At 36.0% G+C, this 21,977-nt stretch overlaps 1 protein-coding gene across 22 annotated transcripts in view; it reads right to left on the bottom strand.

Moving 5' to 3' along the window:
- The window catches only part of NRXN1 (neurexin 1), a 1,251,736-nt gene that overhangs the window by 130,412 nt on the left and 1,099,347 nt on the right, over positions 1-21,977 (bottom strand). The gene's annotated exons all lie outside the window — the stretch shown is intronic.

The following is a 21,977-nucleotide window of genomic DNA, read 5'->3' as shown; positions in this document are numbered from 1 at the left end:
GTTTTCCCTAGTATACGCATTTGAGTTTCAGTGTTTCTGCTGTCTTATGAGTTCATACCTGAATCAAGATACTGTACTGTCATAGTTGGTTCAGGCTGCTAGAACAAAGTACCTCAGACTTGGTGGCTTATAAATAACAGAAATTTATTTCTTACAGTTCTGGAGGCTAGTATTCCAAGATCAGAGTGCCAACATAGTTGAGTTCTGGTGAGAGTCCTGTTTGGGTTGCAGACTGCGGGCTTCTCACTGTCTTTTCACATAGTGGAGAGCAGACAGAGGAAGCAAGCTCTGTGGTGGCTCTCTTATGGGTACTCATCTCATTCATGGGGGTTTCACCCTAATGACCTCATCTAACCTAAATACTCTCTTTTAAAAAAATATTTTTATTTATTCATTTTAGAGAGGGAAAAGAGGGAGAGAGGGAGAGAGAGAGAGAGAGAGAGAGAGAGAGAGAGAGAGAGAGCAGGAAGCATCAACTCCCATATGTGCCTTGACCAGGCGAGCCTTGGGGTTTTGAACTGGTGACCTCACTGTTCCAGGTCAACACTTTATCCACTGCACCACCACAGGTCAGGCCAGGCCTCATCTCTAATACCATCACTTTGGGGGTATGTTTCAACATATGAATATTAGAAGGATGTAAACAATCAATCCACAATAGTGATTTTTAAATTCTAACTACCTGGATATTTCTTCCCACATAAAGCTTTACTCTCTCTATTCTTACTAGAAAAAGAATGTTTCTTTTGTTTCTTAAAAATGTTTTCAGATTGAGAATAAAAAGCAACTATTAACGTCGGCCAAACATTTATGCAAATTTTATTTTATAGGCACGTCAAGGTGAATTAAAAGTAAAATTCTGGAGATAGACTGCAATCCAGACAATATTATCCTCAGTGAGGAAAAACAATGAATGGCCTTCTTTAAGTTTTGACATCTCTTTAGCCTATGGTTTGAATGAGAATACAGTAAAAAAAAAAATTATGACAACTGCATGGCATATTCTAAGAGAAAAATAACCTAAAATATAAATTAAGGAAAATGTGCAGGTATGTGGGTTCACTATGACAAGCTTATTAAATCAAGATCATGAAAGATTACATATGTATCTCAGAAGAGATTTATGTACTTTGCAGTAGAGTGATCTTTGAATAATATGATCTTTGGCCATCAAAGTTTGCTGATGAATATGTACCTCTTAGGAGGAAAGGGGAGAAAGCCAGCTGCAGTACCCACTGTCTGTGAAACAAAAGCAAAGTAGCTGTTGTGATACAGCATGAGCCCAGGAAACTTTATCTAGGAGACTGTCTCAAGAGAGCAGGTAAGTAGAATGGATAAAGCCAGTTTTACTATTGTTAACCCCAATTTTTCAAATTTTGATAAATCTGCATATGCATTTGTTTGTCTTCATTTGACTTTTATTAAAATGTATGCTACAACATGACTTTTGCATTTGCTAGATTGGAACATAAATATTAACACAGTCACACTCCAGAAGTTCTAATCATTTATAAGCATGGTAACAATCCCTGTCCTTGAATCTGAGCTGATCTTGTGACTTGCTTTATAAATGCAGCTGAAACAATGTTAGGCAAGCTCTGAGCCTAAGCTCCAAGATTTTCTGCACAGTTCCACTCTCACTGATGGAATTCTGTGTTTAGATGGAAGGTGAGACATGTGTGGAACACAGGTAAGTTATCCTACCTGAGACATCTTACATTAGCCAGTCCCTTGTCTATCTGGCTGCTGATCATCAACATATACTAGACCAAATGAGATCAACCAAGCCCCACCCAGATCAGAAAACCCACCCAGCTGAGCCCAGTGCAAATTACAGTGCCACAGAATCATGAACTAATAAACATTTTAAGAGATTAAGTTCTAAGGTAGTTTGTAATACAGGAAAAACTAATTGATAAACTAAACAGGCCTGGAACTTAAATAAATGAGCCATGGAACAAGATTTATTTCAATCCAATTTAAACAGAATATCTGTCTTAAATAGGGATCAACAGTTAACCTTGAAATGATAAAATAAATAGGTAATAACTACACAAAGCTATTAAATGTCATATATGGTTAGGTTTAAATGCAAAACGTTTCTCATTTTTTTGCTTTTTATTTGTGTTAGACTCTAAGTGTCTTTTTAGCAAAACACTAAATTTTGCTTTAATTACCATCAGAATTAATGTGCAAGTAATTCTCAAGTCAAGCTGGAATGTTAGAATATGGCTAATAACAAAAATCCTTCTCTCTTTCCAACATTACTCTAATATCTCCCTAATATTTCTGTTCCTTATTCTCTGGAACAAATTGAATTGAACCAGGACAAAACTATACCTGGCTTTTCATTTTAGCTTTTCTTTATTGATGAATAGAGGGTTATGAAGTCAGAAATATAAGGCTATTTTCTTCTAAGATTTCATTAAAGATAAGATATTAGAGAAATTGAAGGCTATTTTGCTGGCTTATCACATCATCTATTTCTAACCATCAGAAAAAAAAAACAATAAAATAATGCAAAAGAATTCAGGCCTCATCAACCATGAAATCATTAAAAATTTTGTGATTGTCCTTTGAACCCAAATGATTACCATTAAACTTGACCAAACTGGGAAGATTGAAAGGTTCTTTGGCATACTCAAGTACTCAAGAAACTAACTACTTCAGCTAGTTAAGCTAATGGGTTGAAAGACTAGGAAGCTCAGGATTCAGAAATGATAAGAACTAAATATTGATTCCTTTACATTTCAGAATCTGTTCAAAGTTAAAAACAAGATTAATTGTGGGCAGAGAGAAGATCCCTCATCTGTCATTTGAATATGAAAAGAAGGTATTTGAAATGCAGAAGGCTTTCATTTCAGTATGTGACTAATGGCAGTATCAAATCATCTGAATTCTTTGAGTCACAGTAGTAATTCTAAAGCCCAGTTCAGGATGCAGAAGACTAGAGATGCTTTTTATGTCTCTCCCTCTCCCACAAAAATAAAAGCTAGAAGAACAAAAGTGTGTTATAAAATCCTTAACAGAGAAGAGAAACTATGCAGTAACCAAAACCAAGAGATTTTCAGTAGAAGATGAAAATGGATGAAAGAGGATTAATGCATGAAATACAGAAGGAAGGAAGGAAGAGGAGAGGAGGGGAAGGGAGGGGAGGAAGGAAGGAAGGAAGGAAGGAAGGAAGGAAGGAAGGAAGGAAGGAAGGAAGGAAGGAAGGAAGGAAGGAAGGAAGGAAAAAAGAAAATCACAGTGCAGAGAGATCCATGGGATAAAGGGTCAGCAGGAGCCAAATTGGAGATCTGAAAGATTACCAGAAAGTATACATAAAACACATAACGGTTGGCATTCTCCTACTTTGTGGCAATGGTGGGGCATCTAAGACAATGCCCAGAGATACTCAGCTCCTGGAAGTCATGCCTTTATGTAATTTCCTCACCTTGGGTGTGGGCTGGACTCACAGCAGCCATGATGGAATATCACTTCCAAGATTAAGTTATAAAAGTCCATGGCTTCCATCTTAAGTGAGCTCCCTGCTACACTCCCGCTCATCCCACCACTCTCTCAGATCACTTGTCCTGAGGAAAGCCAGCTGTCAGCATTCACAAGTGAGAAAACAAGGTCTGCCAATGTATATGTAAGTGAACTTGAAAGTAGATTCTCACTCTTCAGTCAAAGCTTTAGTTTGAGACTGCAGGGCTGATTAACAGCTTGACTCCAGCCTTATTTGAGACTTTGAGCTAAAGGCACTCAGCTAAGCTCACCTAAATTCATCTAACCTGTCCCCCTCTAAAAAAATAAAAGAATTAATGCTAATTTGGGGGATAATTTGTTACACAGCAATAGATAATTAATATAACCACCTAAAATATAGGACAGAATAGCTTTTATATCCCAAAGCAAAACCAAAGTAACAAAAATCTAGATAATTTTTCACTTAAAAGCAAAGGAATTGTCCAAGGGAAAGTAAAGCTCTTCCTGGGGCTATTCTCCTCCTTATTCTGGCATTACAATGTCTGCTTCTTGTCTTCCAAATCTGGGAACAAGGAAAAATTTCCTCTCTACACACTCTGGCCACTCTCAAGTTGAATAGGGCCTCCTGTCACATTATGGGACAACCAGCACAGACTGGTGCTCAAGAACAGAGAGCACAGAGGAAATTCTGAAGGGAAAAGGGAAAGTTTAATAGAATCAAAAGTATGAGTGGGAATTTAAAGTGATGATACAAAAAGGCAAGATAAACTGCAAGAAAAAAAATAAAAAGATGTTGAAGAACTCCTAGAAAAATGAAAGTGGAAGACAAGTCTCGTCCAAATATGAGGCAAAGTAAAATGCTCTTGAGCAATTGATAGGATGGGAGGCTATTCATTTTACCTTGAAACTGGGGAAATTCTCCTTTGAGCATCTAGGTAATATGATATTTGGACTCATGAGGAAAAACATGTAATCTTGACACATAACTGAGAATGCCTTTGGACGATATTTACCCAGTAATAGTAATCTAAAGCTCTTTATTGCTTTTTTACTTTAGACTCCACATAATAAAATTTGGAAGATTTGGTTGAAGTTTCCTGACAGAATGTTAAAGTTAACATCCCTGTAAATACAGTGTGTCCGTAAAGTCATGGTGCACTTTTGACCGGTCACAGGAAAGCAACAAAAGATGATAGAAAAGTGAAATCTGCACCAAATAAAAGGAAAACTCTCCCAGTTTCATACCTATCGGTGCAGTTTGATGTGGGCTCATGCACAGATTTTTTAGGGCTCCTTAGGTAGCTATCCCGTATAGCTTCTACAGACTCGTCACTGACTGATGGCCTACCAGAACGGGGTTTCTCCACCAAACTGCCAGTTTCCTTCAACTGCTTATCCCACCGAGTAATGTTATTCCTATGTGGTGGCGCTTCATTATAAACGTGCCAATAGTCATGTTGCACTTCGGTCACGGATTCGAATTTAGCGAACCAAAGAACACACTGAACTTTCTTCTGTACTGTCCACATCTCGACTAGCATGGCTGTGGGCTGCTCTGCTGTATACATGGCGTTATGTCATCATCTGCGCATGCGCACATGCTGTCACATTATCCTACAGAAACTGGGAGAGTTTTCCTTTTATTTGGTGCAGATTTCACATTTCTATCATCTTTTGTTGCTTTCCTGTGACCGGTCAAAAGTGCACCATGACTTTACAGACACACTGTATAATAATATAAGGAGGTGGGAAATGAAAGATATTGTTAGTAGTACAATATCTTCATCTTACTATTGTGGATACTCAAGAGATATGTGGATTCTCAACAGAATGAAAAACAGAGATGTAAATATACTTACTGTTTAAAGAAACAAAAATACCTACACTAGTCTCCCTTACCCAGGTTTTGCTTTCCATGGTTTCAGTTACCTGCAGCTAACCAAGGTCTGAAAATATTAACTGAAAAATTTCAGAAGTAAATAATTCATAAGTTTTAAATTGCATGCCATTCTGAGTAGTATGATGTTGTCATCTCCTATCCTGCTGCATCCTGCCAGGGATGTGAGTCATCCCTTTGTCCTGTGTATCTAAGCTGTGCTGCATACACTATCCACCCCTTCTTACTCAGTAGCCTTCTATCAGAGTCACTGTCACTGTATGGCAGCGCCTTTCTTCAAGTAATGCTTATTTTACTCAATAATAGCCCCAAAGCATAACTTTTATTACAATATATTATTATAGTTGCTTTATTTTATTATTGTTTATCTCTTACTGTGCCTAATTTACAAATTAAACTTTATCATAGGTGTTTATGTAAAGGAAAAAACAAAGTATATTCAGGATTCAGTAATATCTATGGCTTCAGGCATCCACTGGGAGTCTTGGAATGTATCACCCACAGATAAGAGGAAACTAGTGTACTAATTCTGTGTGTGTATTCTGGTGTGTGTGTGTGTGTATTCTGCTGTGTGTGCATGTGAATGTGTGTGAGTGAATAAAATTCAAAGAAGAATTAAGGCCAGAAGTTGATCTTCATTTGTATACTGGAGATTGCATAAATATTATATTAAAGAAATAAACAAATGGAAGTATAAGCATATTATTTAGAGATATAATACTAATTACCTAAAGAATTCTGAAAAGATATCATCTTTGCGGGAAAATACTGGGGTTGGAGAGGGCATGGAGAGGGGGATTGTTGTTCTTTATAGATGCTATGTTTCAAATCATATTGATTTGTTTTCATGAGCTTGTATTATATGAATAAAGTAATTTAAAAATTACTCCCATTTTCTTTCTGCTTACATACCACAAAACACAATGTGTTTTTTTCCAGCATCCTGCTATTGGTCTCAGACATACTATGTATAAAAGAATGGTTTATACTTAATATTATTTGCAATGTGATGTACCATCTATTTAAATACAATGTATTTTCAAATAATCCACAGAGCAAGAAAAAAATTGTCTGACATTTCCTAGGCTTTGCCTAGAGTTGTTCATCATCAGGAATTTACTTCAACTCCCCAAACTTCATTTAAGTCTGTGTCCAATTAGTGTTACACCAGCATGTCCCTCTAATCTCTTCTGTTACTTTTCTACTCCTTTGTACGCAGTTCTTACTTTAATAGCCTATACAAAATCACAGTTTTTACAAGCTTAATCTTGACAAAGACTCTTTTTCAAAACATTATACACTGTCCCCAGTTCTATTTGGTTTCCAGCAATAGTCAATCTCTAAATATCAAGATGACGTAAAGCTTTTCTTGAAGCCTTTCTTGAAAAACTTTCTTGTCAAGAGTTGCTGGTGCAAACTGGGTCTGTAATGCTCTCAAATTATTAGGCTTCCTCATTGTTTTCCTAGATATTTTCACTTACTCAAAGTTAACTAAGAGATAGAAACTATTTAAAAATGTTAGTTATTGACTCTTCAAGTTGGCCCAAACTACTTGCACAATTCCAGCAATCTGAAGTGCCTCACCATAGGCAACTGCAGGAGAAGTCAGCTTTGGGTGCATACAACATGGAGAATTTAATAACAATAATAAATCTTACTAAATGTCAGCCTACTTTTTACTTTTACAATGTGTTCACAATTCTAAACTATGCCAGCAATAAACTATTCCTCCAAAGAGAAGACCATGAGCACTGCTTCTCCTCACCTACATAAACCATCATAACCTCAAAGTGATGAGACTCTACTGAACCTCTGGAAAAGTGTATTATACCCTACCAACCTGTAATGTGTTAGGCAAAACTGTTCTGCTTTATAACTTCTGCTTTCCACCTTAGGAACAACTACGGGAGCTTCCTTCCTTGACTTATGTGAATGTCAACAGTATAAATTAAAATAAGAATTTTGCCTCCTATAGATCATATCCATACCTTTCACTTACACAAATATGCATATAATTTAAAAAAATGTGTGTTTAAAAACTTGTCTTTACTCTGCATATAAAGGAAACAAATTCTTCTATTCTTTTTTATGTACCATTTTCATTCTCTGCAAATATTGATCGTTCTGGGAAAATTCAAGAGTAGGAAACACACAGTATTTATCTCATCACTGGAATAGGTACTCTCTGTGTTCATTAATTTATTTATTCATGAACTATTTCCTAGTCTCTACTTTGCCCCAAGGACCATGTGAGGTGCTGAGCATGCACGGATTAACAAGACATAGGTCTTGACTTTAAGGTATTTGTCAAAAAGAAAACTAAAGTGAAGGTTATAAGCTCTTGTAATTATATATCTAGCTACTTATCTGAAAGCCTTTTTATCACCCAAGTGCTGTGAAAATAGGAAATGTATTATGCTTAGGGTTGTTTGGGAAAGTTTCAAGTGAAATACAAGGACTAAATTGAGCCCAGACTATTACCATTAATAAATCTTTAGAACTTTACCAATGTTGAGCTAATCATTGATAAGATCATAGGTAGAGATCCATCACAGGACAAAGGGGGGAGCAGCTGCACTTCCGGCAGAGGGGGCGACATCTGAAAGTGGGACCGCACATTTTGTGTTTGAGGAATATGAGTAGCTCATTTTTGCTGCCTTACCAGTGACAAATTTCAGACTAGGTGCCTTATACTTTCTCGCTTTTTCCCCTCCTTTTCTGGATCAAACGTACAAGTAATATAGAATGCAAGGGCACACTGACAAGAGAATGTAAGGCAACGAGGCAATTAGATAAAACATGGACAACACCACTTACAAAGGTAATACAGCTTTTATCTGAAACTACAAAAGAAATGTTTTTTGGATAATTACCAGTTTGTAACAGAACAAGTGAGTCACTTGGCTGCCCTGTGATGTCTTATTTACCACCCTATTATTATGGGCGGTATGTTGACTCTGTCTAGAATTATTACTAATGGCCAGTTACTGCTGTGTATAAAAAAGTCAGATATTGGAATCTCACCACAAATACAAAAGAATCTTGATGAATTTGTTTCATTTATGAAATATGGACATTAGAATCAGAGGACTTCCCTTTAGGGAATATGAATATTTTTTATTTTCTTTGGTTCTAAGGACACAAATACCTACGCTGTTTTCTAGCTGTGCATACAGGTCTTTGATACATATTCGGGAATAAATGCTATAGAGGTAAACTAAGAAGGGTAAGAAATATGAAAATAAGTTCCCTTAAGTGTTCCAGGGTAAAACTTCTACTGCTAAAATTTCAATGCGGGGCTATACTTAGTGATGATCCCAGACTAGGTAACATAACATGTTTGACCTGATAGGTCCCTTATGAGGTTAGCTTGCCAGTATTTTGAGAACCTAGAGTTGAATATATTTGTTACCTATTCCTTGGTTACCACTGGCCAAATTTAGGTCCATTTCTCTTATTTGAGATTTGGGTCATCATTTGGAAATCTGTAATGCCTAGAATAGGGTCTAGCACATGAAAGGAAGAAAAAAAAGGAGAAAAGGAGATAAGTTGGTGGCAGAGTGGGGACATGGATACTAAGCAAGCAAAGTGAGTATTATGTGCCAGATACTATATTAAGACTTGTGTTTATGCAAATTTAGGTGACACTCCCCAAAATATCTGTAACCAAGATAAACATAATTTTAAAGTATCAGTTATTATTGGCTCATATTCTACTCCATGCAACAGCTCAATATTGATGTTTAGACATTACTAAATGATACTGAGGCTTCCTCGCAGCATAGTATTTATCCCATGTAAAGATGGAGACAATTCAGCTTGCCCCACACGGCTCTCAGGGGAGTCTCCAGATCCTGCTTGAGTAGGAAAATTCTAAAAAAGGACAAATGGGGCTAGGGCCACTACTTAACCTATCAAAAATAGAGGTTGGACAATAACATCTATTTTAGAAGAAGCTTTGTACGGAAAGTGGGCATGCTGGACTCAGGGTAGTATCTAGCACATTGTCAACACTCAGGGCATGTGAAAAGATAAAAGTGTGTTGCTTCAATATGTGCGTTATTAAAAAGGGACTAAAATATCTCTCTTCCTTTAAATTAGTTTCTGAATTTTAATTATCTCAGTGATACTATTAATAGACTATACATCTGTGATGTACAAAAGCTTTTTACTGTCAATTTGAGGGTCTTTGTAATTTATGTATGGATTCACTAATATCAAAATGTCTGAGAAATGGTTCCTGTTATGAAACTCTAAATCACTAGGTATCTAACCCTTACTCTGAGGAATATAATACCTTGAAAAGTGCATTTTATTATATGTTAGGCACAGAAAAGACATTTGTTAATTTGTATCTTTCAGTAAAACTATTATGTATTTATAAGGAACACACACCTCGTTGAAAAAAATACATAAATACATACATACAGACATATACATGGCTATGTTTTGTTTAACTTCATTTAGAATGAAAAAAACCATTGGTTGATACTAGTGTTATTTGTCTGCCTGGAATCTTATGTCAAGAGAATAGCAATGGTGAGAATTCAGCAAGAGCTATTTGGTAAGGTTGTATGAAGGCAGATGAGTCAGATACACCTTCTCTTGAGGTTCCAACGTAGTGCTGTTAATATATTTTTTATTATTGGGAAACTTTTCAGTAATTCCAACAGATAAGAAAATCTAATATAAGTTTTAGATGATGAAAGTATAAGAAATTATTATAGAGATTTAAATTTAATCTTGACTTATTAGCTTACTGTTTTACATATATCATGAACAACCACAACCAAACAAAAAAAATTAAAAAACAGGTATTGTTAACATACATGTATGCATAAACAATTATCTTTTTTATTTTCAGATGATTTGTTTCTTCCTCTTTCTTAAAAAATATTATTACATGTAAAAGAGGAATAAATCAATTGGTATAATATATACCTATGTATTTAAAAACTGCAATTTCATAAAATATTATGTCTCAAACACTCATAGTACTGATCAAAGCTAAGACAAGAAAATAAAGCTATATTCTTGACACTTACGCATTAACTAATTATTTAATAAAAAGATATTGCTTTGTCCTACAAGTAAGACTAGAAATATCAAAAAGGTGCCAATCTTCTCAGTCTTACCTGAGAAAATACCAGCTGAAATTACTGCCACATATAATTAGATACAAAGTCTTGAGTCATTGTATTTCTCCAATGCTAATAAAGATTATAGCAAAAGAGACTACAACAGGAATCCCAAACCCAATTTAGTCCAACTCACAGCTGGAAGTATTTGATGTTTTCAATGCCCAAATTGAAAAAGGAGTATATTATAAAATTTTAAGCCTCTTAATGAAAACATGTTATGAAAGACAGCTATAAAAATCATATTCGCAACATTCAGTACCATACTGTGAATTAGCGTATGTCTGAGAACAGCTGGGAAACAGGTATAGAACATTTCTGAACAGCTCAGTCAATAGTCATTTTAGGTTGCTTGTAATGGTGGTGGGAGGTTAAATAAAACAATGTGGGGTGTGGGAATCAGTAGACAGCCCTTCATTGTGCGCTGTATATAGTGTTCATGGCCCTCTCCCATTAAATACCAATGACAACTCCCCCCCTCCATCATCATCTTCCTGCCTCCCCCTCTCACACACATGTTCAAGGGAAATGGTGCTGCCTTCCTGTGAACACCTCATTCAATAGAGAATTCGACTGCTTATATGCCACACAACTAATGCTTTGATTTAGAAACATCAATTCAGAGCTATTTCTTTCAGGGCAGAGAAAACAGCTCTAAATGTAAGAAAGATGATTTAATTTTTACTTTGTAATTAAGGAATATTTTTCACACAGAACAATTATTTGTATAATGGTTACAAGTGTCAGATTTATTTCTTTGTATTTTTGGATGAACCACATAAAATTTCCATTTTTTGGTACTAAAAATTATCAAATAACAGTAATTTTATATAGTTCATATAGCACATTGATGCATTTAATCGTCAGAATAGTTGAAGCCATAATCCCATTTTATAGGTGGGAAAGAGAGATATGGGGAGATTGACTAACTTGCCTAGGGTCACACAGAAGCATGTTAGGAAAGTTATGCTAAAATTAGGTAGGCATTCTGGCTTTCATTGTCAATGCCCTTGACCATGATATGACAGTACTGGTAATACCCTAGGCCAGTGCTGCCTCTTCAGGTTGTCAGCTCCCAGATAGAAAAGCCAGACCAGGAGAAATTTGGAAGAAATTGAAAGAGGGAGATTGGTTGGTGAAGAAAGGAAAGGGCTTTCCCTTCAAAGGATACAGGTGTGAAATGACACGACCTCTAGAGGTCACTGTAATTAGTTCATTGGATGGGGGAAAGAGTGCAGCTACACTTTCTAGTGAGGCAGACAGTAGGTAAGCTGTGAAGGGTGGACCCTGATAATGACAAAGTGGCTGCCCTCTATCCTCATGTATTAAGTAAGGGAATGACATGATCATATTTGCACGTTTGAAAGAGCAATCTGACAACTGAGTGGAGAACACAGTGAGCTAGTTAAGAATATGAGAAGACAAGGAGTGACAAGATTCTAAACAGAGGACATATCTAAGAGCCGAGGACCAGGTCACCTCCAAGTACTCTGAAAAAAAGTTGGCTGCCTAGCCTTGGGTAAATTATTTAGTTTCTCCATGCTTCAATTTTCTCATGTACAGAATAAGAATAATAATATCAAGCTGTCCCTCATCTTTTGCTCACACACATCTGTACCATAAAATTTGATTACACTTCTGATATAACTAACCAGACAATTATTAGTGTCTTGTGTCCATAGGACCACACAGGGCAGGGAATATGCAGTTCATTCCTTTCTTCTCACCTCTGGTGGTCCTGCTCCTACACAACCCCTGGGCCAGATCCCATTTCCCTGCACTTGGCCTGGCCCCTGGGGTGAAGTTTTTTCTCATCATGATTCTGAGTCAGGGTGGGGGGAAGTCAATGACAAGGATTAGGGTTTACCTGATAGTTAGCATGAGCAAAAATCTTTACGGAAAAGTCTGGAACCAAGGGCATGCAGGTGTTTCTCACCCCTGGACTCCTCTGCTGGCCCATAGAACTCCGAAGATACTGAGAGATGGGGCCTCCTCTGGGAAGAATGGCCTTGACAGCAGCACCTGGGGCCTGATTCCCCCATTGTATTATCTGCCTCTGACACTCAGTGCATCCCAGCACACTCTCGCCCTGCTCCTCCATCAGTACCCACACTAATTACTGCCATATACCTGAAACCACAGAGCACATCCTGAGGGCTCCAACTGAGCTCTATTTGCCTTCTTGGGAAAACCTACTCAGACCATGTCCTGGCCTCAGCCTGAGATAACCCCTCATTTAAACAAACAAACAAACAATCTTGGTGTTTGTTTTTTCCCCCTGACTTCTAGTTCCTTAATATAGCAGTTAGTTGCCACTAGCATTATCCATATAGGGTATGATCCCCCCACCTCACCCCACCCCCGATAAAAGAATAATTCTAAATTTCAATATGCCAAATATTCTATTATAATTGATGTTTATATAACTAATAATCTAGGCATGTCTATTAAAAAAAATTCCCATTTCATGACCTCCCCCACAACACACCAGCACCCTCTCTCCTCTACTTTTTTCCTATTGCACTTGACATCCCAAGTACCTTATTTGTTCTGATAATTATTGTCTATCTTTTTCAACTACCAATGTCAGCTTTGTGCAGAAAAGTTTAATTTTGTTCAATGCTTTATTTCTAGTGACTAGAACAGGGGTCGGGAACCTATGGCTCGTGAGCCAGATGTGGCTTTTTGATGGCTACATCTGGCTTGCAGACAAATCTTTAATAAAAAAATAATAATGTTAAAAATATAAAACATAAAGGTCATCTATGACAAACCCACAGCCAACATCATACTCAATGGGCAAAAATTAAAAGCAATCCCCTTAATATCAGGAACAAGGCAGGGGTGCCCCCTTTCACCACTCTTATTCAACATAGTTCTAGAAGTCCTAGCCACAGCAATCAGACAAGAAAAAGAAATAAAAGATCCAAATTGGAAAAGAAGAAGTAAAACTATCATTATTTGCAGATGATATGATATTGTATATAGAAAACCCTAAAGTCTCAGTCAAAAAACTACTAGACCTGATAAATGAATTCGACAAGGTGGCAGGATATAAAATCAATACTCAGGAATCAGAGGCATTTTTTTTTTCTTTTCTTTTCTGAAGCTGGAAACGGGGAGAGACAGTCAGACAGACTCCAGCATGTGCCCGACCGGGATCCACCCGGCACGCCCACCAGGGGCAATGCTCTGCCCCTCTGGGGCATCGCTCTGCCGCGACCAGAGCCACTCTAGCGCCTGGGGCAAAGGCCAAGGAGCCATCCCCAGCGCCCAGGCCATCTTTGCTCCAATGGAGCCTTGGCTGCAGGAGGGGAAGAGAGAGACAGAGAGGAAGGAGGGGGTGGGGGTGGAGAAGCGAATGGGCGCTTCTCCTATGTGCCCTGGCCGGGAATCGAACCCAGGTCCCCCGCACGCCAGGCCGACGCTCTACCGCTGAGCCAACCTGCCAGAACCCAGAGGCATTTTTATATACTAACAATGAACTGTCAGAAAGAGAAATCAAGTAATCAATCCCCTTTACCATTGCAACCAAAAAAATAAAGTACCTAGGAATAAATTTAACCAGGGAGATTAAAGACTTGTACTCAGAAAATTATAAAACATTGATAAAAGAAACCAAGGAAGATACAAACAAGTGGAGGCACATACCGTGCTCATGGTTAGGAAGAATAAACATCATTAAAATGTCTACATTACCCAAAGCAATTTATAAATTCAATGCAATACCGATTAAAATACCAATGACTTACTTCAAAGATATAGAACACATATTCCAAAAATTTATATGGAACCAAAAGAGAACATGAATAGCCTCGGCAATCTTGAAAAGGAAGAATAAAGTGGGAGGTATCACACTTCTGGATATCAAGTTATACTATAAGGCCATTTACTCAAAACATCCTGGTACTGGCATAAGAACAGGCATATAGATCAATGGAACAGAACTGAGAACCCAGAAATAAACCTACACTTTTATGGACAACTGATATTTTACAAAGGAAGTAAGAGCATACATTGGAGTAAAGACAGCCTCTTCAACAAATGGTGTTGGGAAAATTGGACAGCTACCTGCGAAAAAATGAAACTAGACCACCAACTTACACCATTCACAAAAATAAACTCAGAATGGATAAAAGACTTAAATGTAAGCTGTAAAACCATAAGCATCTTAGAAGAAAACATAGGCAGTAAGCTCTCCAACATCTCTTGCAGCAATATATTTGCCGATTTATCTCCACGGGCAAGTAAAATAAAAGACAGGATAAACAAATGGCACTATATCAAACTAAAAAGCTTCTGCACAGCTAAAGACAATAAGAACAGAATAAAAAGACAAACTACACAATGGGAGAATATATTTGACAATACGTCTGATAAGGGGTTAATAACCAAAATTTATAAATAACTTGTAAAACCCAATACCAGGAACACAAACAATCCAATCAAAAAATGGGCAAAAGAAATGAATAGACATTTCTCCAAAGAGGACATACAGATGGCCAATAGGCATATGAAAAAATGTTCAACATCACTAATCATTAGAGAAATGCTAATTAAAACCACAATTAGATATCACCTCACACCAGTCAGAATGGCGCGCATCAACAAAACAACACAGAATAAGTGCTGGCGAGGATGTGGAGTAAAGGGAACCTTCCTGCACTGCTGGTGGGAATGCAGACTGGTACAGCCACTGTGGATAACAGTATGGAGATTCCTCAAGAAATTAAAAATCGAACTGCCTTTTGACCTAGCTATACCACTTTTAGGAATATATCCCAAGAACACCATAGCACTGTTTGAAAATAAGAAATGCACCCCTATGTTTAATGGCAGCACTGTTCACAATAGCAAAGATCTGGAAACAGCCAAGGTCCGTCAGTGGATGAGTGGATTAAAAAGTTTTGGTACATATATACTATGGAATACTACTCAGCCATAGGAAATGATGACATTGGATCATTTACAACAACATGGATGGACCTTGATAACATTATACTGAGCGAAATAAGTAAATCATAAAAAACTAAGAACTCTATGATTCCATACATAGGAGGGACATAAAAATGAGATTCAGAGACATGGACAAGAGTGTTGGGGTTACGGGGTGGGGGGGAGGAGAGGGAGGGGGTTGGGGGAGGGGAGGGGCACAAAGAAAACCAGTTAGAAGGTGATGGAAGACAATTGGACTTTGGGTGATGGAAATGCAACATAATCAAATTTCAAAATAACCTAGAGATGTTTTCTCTGAACATATGTACCCTGATTTATCAATGTCACTCCAGTAAAATTAATTAAAAAAAATATAAAACATTCTCATGTATTATAATCCATTCATTTTCTACTGCTCATATTCATGGTTGCGGGAAGCTGGAGCCAATCACAGCTGTCCTCCAGGACAACACCAAATTTTTATTGGGTAATGTGTAATGTACATGGGTCATTGTATGGCTCTCACAAAATTACATTTTAAAATATGTAGTGTTTATGGCTCTCTCAGTCAAAAAGTTTCCCGACCCCTGGACTAGAACATCAATCAGTATATAGTAAATTCTCAGCAAACATGTTTTAAGTGAGTGGATAGATGGATAAATGAATGGCTAGATGGATGGATGAACAGATACATGGATGGATAAATGGATTTGTATGAACTAGATGTCTTAAAACCAAGGTTGTACCCACCAATAATAAATATATCTAGTAAAACCTGCAGATCCCAAGGAAAACATACTAAGCAGGATAATTTTTCTAAAATAAACTTGATAAAATGTATATATATCCTGGACCTTACTAGTACTGAGGGCAAAACCACTTTCTAAATAGCAGTTGTTCACTTGCATTTAAAATGACAATGAATTAAATTATTCTTGCCCAGCACCATTGGTTTCAGGAAAATATGCCTTTGTATATATTACAAAATCTATACCCAAGTGTTTTTCTTTTCAACCTGCACTAAATTTTGCTATAAAAATGTACATTAATTTAAGTGAATTCAGCAGAATGATTGGACTAGAGAAAATAAAATTAATTATTTATGTCATCAGCATTTTAAAATGCAGAGTGGTTATCAGAACATACATAATTATAAGTAATGTGATTATTTTTAATAATAAAACCACTGTTAAGATAATTAATATTTTTAATAAAAACAATTTTGTTCTTTGAAGTTACAAAATGTATTTTGTTTAAGTATTTTTCATGGGAATATTTGTGCACTCTGTTTACATTTTTTAAACAAATAGTATAAATTTTTCATGAGTATATCCAACTTTGCCAGGAAGCAATAGCAGTGTCTCATACATTCAAATACTCTTCCTGCTTGAATACTAGTTGGATTTCTTTATGGAACTTTCCACAGGAATAAAATGCCATTGACTTCTGTGGGATGTTATGTATATGAAATAAACATGTCTCTGAAAACCTAGCAATGTTTTAAAATACTCAATATTTTCTCTTTTTTGAGTAGATTTGCTAATTTCACTCTGAAAACCACAGACTTGTTCCAATACAATTTCACTTATGTTTACTGATTCAGCTCCACTCCATAATTTAACTTCTTACTACCACTTGCAAACATTGGATCTCCAGTCAAGAATCAGACTTTCTCAAAGCTGCCTTCTCTCTTCTTTCTTAAGATTTTTGAAACAAGATGAAAAGAAAAATGAAAAAGCCAATAGATTCCTGATGCCAGGTAAAGATACCTGAGTCAATTTCTGCTTGGAATTTAAAGGACAAGGCTTCACTATTTATTATTCTTATGTAGTATGATCTTCTTACCAAGAAAGATTTATACAGGCTCTATAAGTAGAGTACAATATAATTTATAGACTAAAATGGGATGCTTTTGAGAGCCAAAGGGGATACTATTAATAATATATAATTACACTGGAGCACCAGGTACACATGAGGGTGATATAAGAAAACTGAGAAGAATGGCCACCTGTTTAAAAGTCAAGGATGGAATCTATGCTTCATTAAATAATCATCAGAAGACCTAATTAAGAGCATCATTACTAGAGTCAATGAAATTTTAGAAATCAGTACAATTCAAGAGATTCCAAGTTCACTCTACTTATTGTAGCAAGGTAGCAGGCCAAAGTACAGTGAGGTTAATTGAGCAACTTGTCCAAATTACACTACAATGTAGTGATTTTGTTGAAAGTCAAAACCAGGTCTCCTGATTCATTGTGCTCTTTCCATTATACTGCACTGCCTTGAAGTAAAAGCCATTACAATGGATCCATGTTCTCTAGCGCAGTGCTCCCCAACCCCCAGGAAAGAATAAATAACTTACATTATTTCCATTTTATTTATATTTAAGTCTGAACAATGTTTTATTTTTAAAAAATGACCAGATTTCCTCTGTTACATCCGTCTAAGACCTACTCTTGATGCTTGTCTCAGTCACGTGAAATATTTATCCGTCCCACCCTAAAAGCCAGTCCTTGAAAATATTTTCTGACATTAAACCGGTCCGTGGCCCAAAAAAGGTTGGGGACCACTGCTCTAGCGTATGTACATAGCTTACTAAATATTTTTAAAGGACAACCTGAAAGAGCACAAAATGTGTAACAATGCCTAGACCAGAAGAAATGTCACAATTTTGATCTTAAAACAAACCACATAGCTCTACTCCCTATTCTTTACAGACTGAAATCCTAAGGGATTAATGTTGCCCTTTTCATTTGGCTTACTTTTACGCAATTATGTAAAGCTACATATACATCATAAGACAGGGGTAGTCAACCTTTCTATACCTACTGCCCACTTTTGTATCTCTGTTAGTAGTAAAATTTTCTAACTGTCCACTGGTTCCACAGTAATGGTGATTTATAAAGTAGGGAAGTAACTTTACTTTATAAAATTTATAAAGTAGAGTTATAGCAAGTTAAAGCATATAATAGTAATTACTTACCAAGTACTTTATGTCAAATTTTTGCTTAGTTTGGCAGAATAAACCTTTATAAAACAACTTACTATAGTTAAATCTATCTTTTTATTTATACTTTGGTTGCTCCGTTACAGCCCACCATGAAAATGTAACGCACACTAGAGGGTGGTAGGGACCATGTTGACTACAACTGTCATAAGATATTGCCAGATTATTCTGAAGATGAGTGATCATTTAACTACCAAAAATCTTATGTAGAATTCCTGCCCCTTCCCCCAAGAAGCTCTCAGCATCCTGAAAATTTTTATACTAGAACTATGGAAATAGATTTTTGGTCTGTTTATAAATTTTATAAATATTTGCTTCTGAGATTATCATTACAGGAACTTTTATTTTTTGAGATGAGTGTGTCTTATGGAAACATTTTGATATTAAATAGTCTAAGTAAAACAAATTTTATGTAATCCATATAAAAGGTATTTTTAATATTACAAAATTCATATTTATAAAGTTATTTAATCACAAGGGTTGAGAAATGTAGTTTCTAGTTCATGATATAAATCATGCCTTTTAAAAGTAAATATCAATCTGAAAATTGCTCATTATTCAGAGAAGTAAAACTTCTTTTTCTTTTTTTAAAAAATATTTTTAGTTTTAAGTGGCGATGTAAACAAGGTCTTATGGGATGACATTTTGATGAATACTATTTTATGTTCCGTGACTCTGTGAAAACCGAAAATACATTTCTCCCCTACTACTTGCCCTGCAGGGTGGCTGAACAAACCTCATCTCATCTATTTGAAATGAATCCAATTTAATTCTGCTTGACCAAAAATCTGTTTCCATAGTTCTAAAACATGCAATCACCCCGAGGTACATTGCCATTTTAGTTAAAGTGGCTCAGTGTTATCACTGAGGAAAATACCCTTTGATTGAGAAAACAGTCCACGATGGTTTCTGTAACATAAAATGACCCTTTCTGGTACATAATTTAGTAAGGCAGTTGATCAAAGCACATAGAGATGATCACTACCGATGGGGTTTATAGGAGGATGCTTCATCCAAACTGCTAAAATGGGTCCAGGATTACAGTCCTAGAAGTAGCATTACAAATCATTTAAACTTCCAAGATTTTGACAATTCTAAGAAACAAATAACTTTAAATTTTTCAGGTATCAATTATCTTTGTAGTAGGAGGGCCATTTAAAAATTGATTGTGATGCCTGACCAGGTGGTGGCGCAGTGGATAGAGCGTCGGACTGGGATGCAGAGGACCCAGGTTGGAGAACCCAAGGTCGCCAGCTTGAGCGTGGGCTCATCTGGTTTGAGCAAAGCTCACCAGCTTGGACCCAAGGTCGCTGGCTCGAGCAAGGGGTTACTCAGTCTGCTGAAGGCCCATGGTCAAGGCACATATGAGAGAGCAATCAATGAACAACTAGGGTGTCGCAACGAAAAACTGATGATTGAAGCTTCTCATCTCTCTCCGTTCCTGTCTTCTGTCTCTATCTATGCCTCTCTCTGACTCTCACTCTATCTCTATAAAAAAAATAAAGAGAGAAAGAAAAATAAAAATTGATTGTGAGGTAAAGAAAACTTGTAACAAATTATTCTGTTACTCAAAAATAAAAACTTCCTTTCTTCCCTTCATGGTCCTCCCACATACACACAGTGCCTGTGATCACATACATATCATTAAAAAACAAGAGAGAGAGAATTTTAAAAACTGTTAGTCCAACTTTAAGACACTGTTGCCCTAATTGAATATTTGAACATATTAATCCCAATAATATAATTGCTGTATATGGTCTGTTAAAAATTCTAAAATTTTAACACATCTATTTTTTAATGAACCTAGTAATCTTTTATTTAAATCAATTCCTCCTCAAATGAACCAAGTAATCACTAATTGATTAGATCATTTACCTCTATAAACTACTGCTGTCTTTAAATATGTAATAGCTTATAACAGGAGACTTTTTTAATTGTCAATTAATGAGCAGTTAACTTCTTTTACATTAATATTATAAATTGCACATATTTTTATTTCCTCATTTGTAGGTGTTTAGCTTGAAAATAAAGTAGCTATTTTACATATTTTTTCTTAAAGATTTTATTTATTGATTATTTTAGAAAGAAGAAAGAGAGAGAGAGAGAGAAAGGAGGAGGAGCAGGAAACCTCAACTCCCATGTGTGCCTTGACCAGGCAAGCCCAGGGTTTCAAACCAGCAACCTTATCATTCCAGTTCGACGCTTTATCCACTGCACCACAGGTCAGGCCTTTACACATTTTTTTGAAAACAAAAATGTCTTAATATATAACAGTTACTAATTGGTAAAATATACAAAAACAAAGCTGATCATGGTTTCCTTATTTTGGTATACATCTGGTTGAATTTAGGGAACTGTAATCTCATTAACAATGAAATAAGAGTACTAAGAAAAACATCTGCTCCTTTCAAATTTTATTCATGGGAACATTTTTATCCCATTATCCTAAAATGTCCTCTTATAAATTATTTTATTTAAAGAAAATAGTCTATCAATTGTTCTATGCTTCATTTCTTCTGTATCTGATTCACCTTAACCTGCTAATTGTTAAATAAACATTCAACCAACAACAACAATAACTAATCACCAGTTACATATTAGAAAATAATATCAAATGGAAATATTGGACATGTATAAATCTGTCTAAAGTCACAAGTCTTTATCTGATGGGCAAACTGTTATTATCAATAATACAAACAAGATAGAGAAAAACAAAATAATTACATATCTAAGCACAACATTTTTACTAAAATGTATGGATATATATATTATATATTCTGTATGGACAGGGGTTTTTCTTTGTTGTTGCTAATGTATCCCCAGTGCCAAGACAGAGTATGGCACATGTAGATTGTTCAATAAATACACATTGATATACATCCTATAAGACTGTCCATTTTACTTTGTAGCCAGATGTAGAGAGAGGAAAGAGAGTGAGAGAGAAGAGAACGCTACATATACACTATACTTATGAATTTACAAAATCTATCATTTTTGATCTTCTCTCTTCTGTTAGGATATTTTTACTTCCTCTATTCTGTCTCTCCTTCAAAGAAAATATCAGAATCTATTTCCTTCTTTCTCTGGTAAACTTACGTTATTTAGTAGATAGGGTGCTGATACAAGATAATTTACCTTCTTTCGCTCTCTAATTTTGAAAATTGGTCTGTTTCAAACATTTGAAATAAAAGAAATTTTAAAAATAATTGTTATCCTTCTTGCATCCTAAGAATGTGAGTTTCTAGAAGAGTAATGCATTTGGAAAAGCTTTGTATGGCACCTACGGAAGATACTATTAAAAACAGAACAAAAGAACAATCCATTTTAGATCAAGGAGAACACATAGTTCTGAAAGAATAAACAGCAGAATAGCCACAAATGCAATATGTGTCAATAGGGATGTAATAGAATTTAATGGCATTTCAACAGCATTTTGATAGCTTTTCATAAAATGTAACCTCTATGAAGCAGATAGTTTTTTTTCTTGTTCTTCAACGACATAATGCCAATACCTAAACCAATGCCTGAT

This window comes from Saccopteryx leptura, chromosome 3, assembly GCF_036850995.1.
Source record: "Saccopteryx leptura isolate mSacLep1 chromosome 3, mSacLep1_pri_phased_curated, whole genome shotgun sequence".
NCBI lineage: Eukaryota > Metazoa > Chordata > Mammalia > Chiroptera > Emballonuridae > Saccopteryx > Saccopteryx leptura.
Note: the sequence above shows the minus strand (reverse complement) of the source record. Positions and strands in the feature narration are given on the sequence as shown.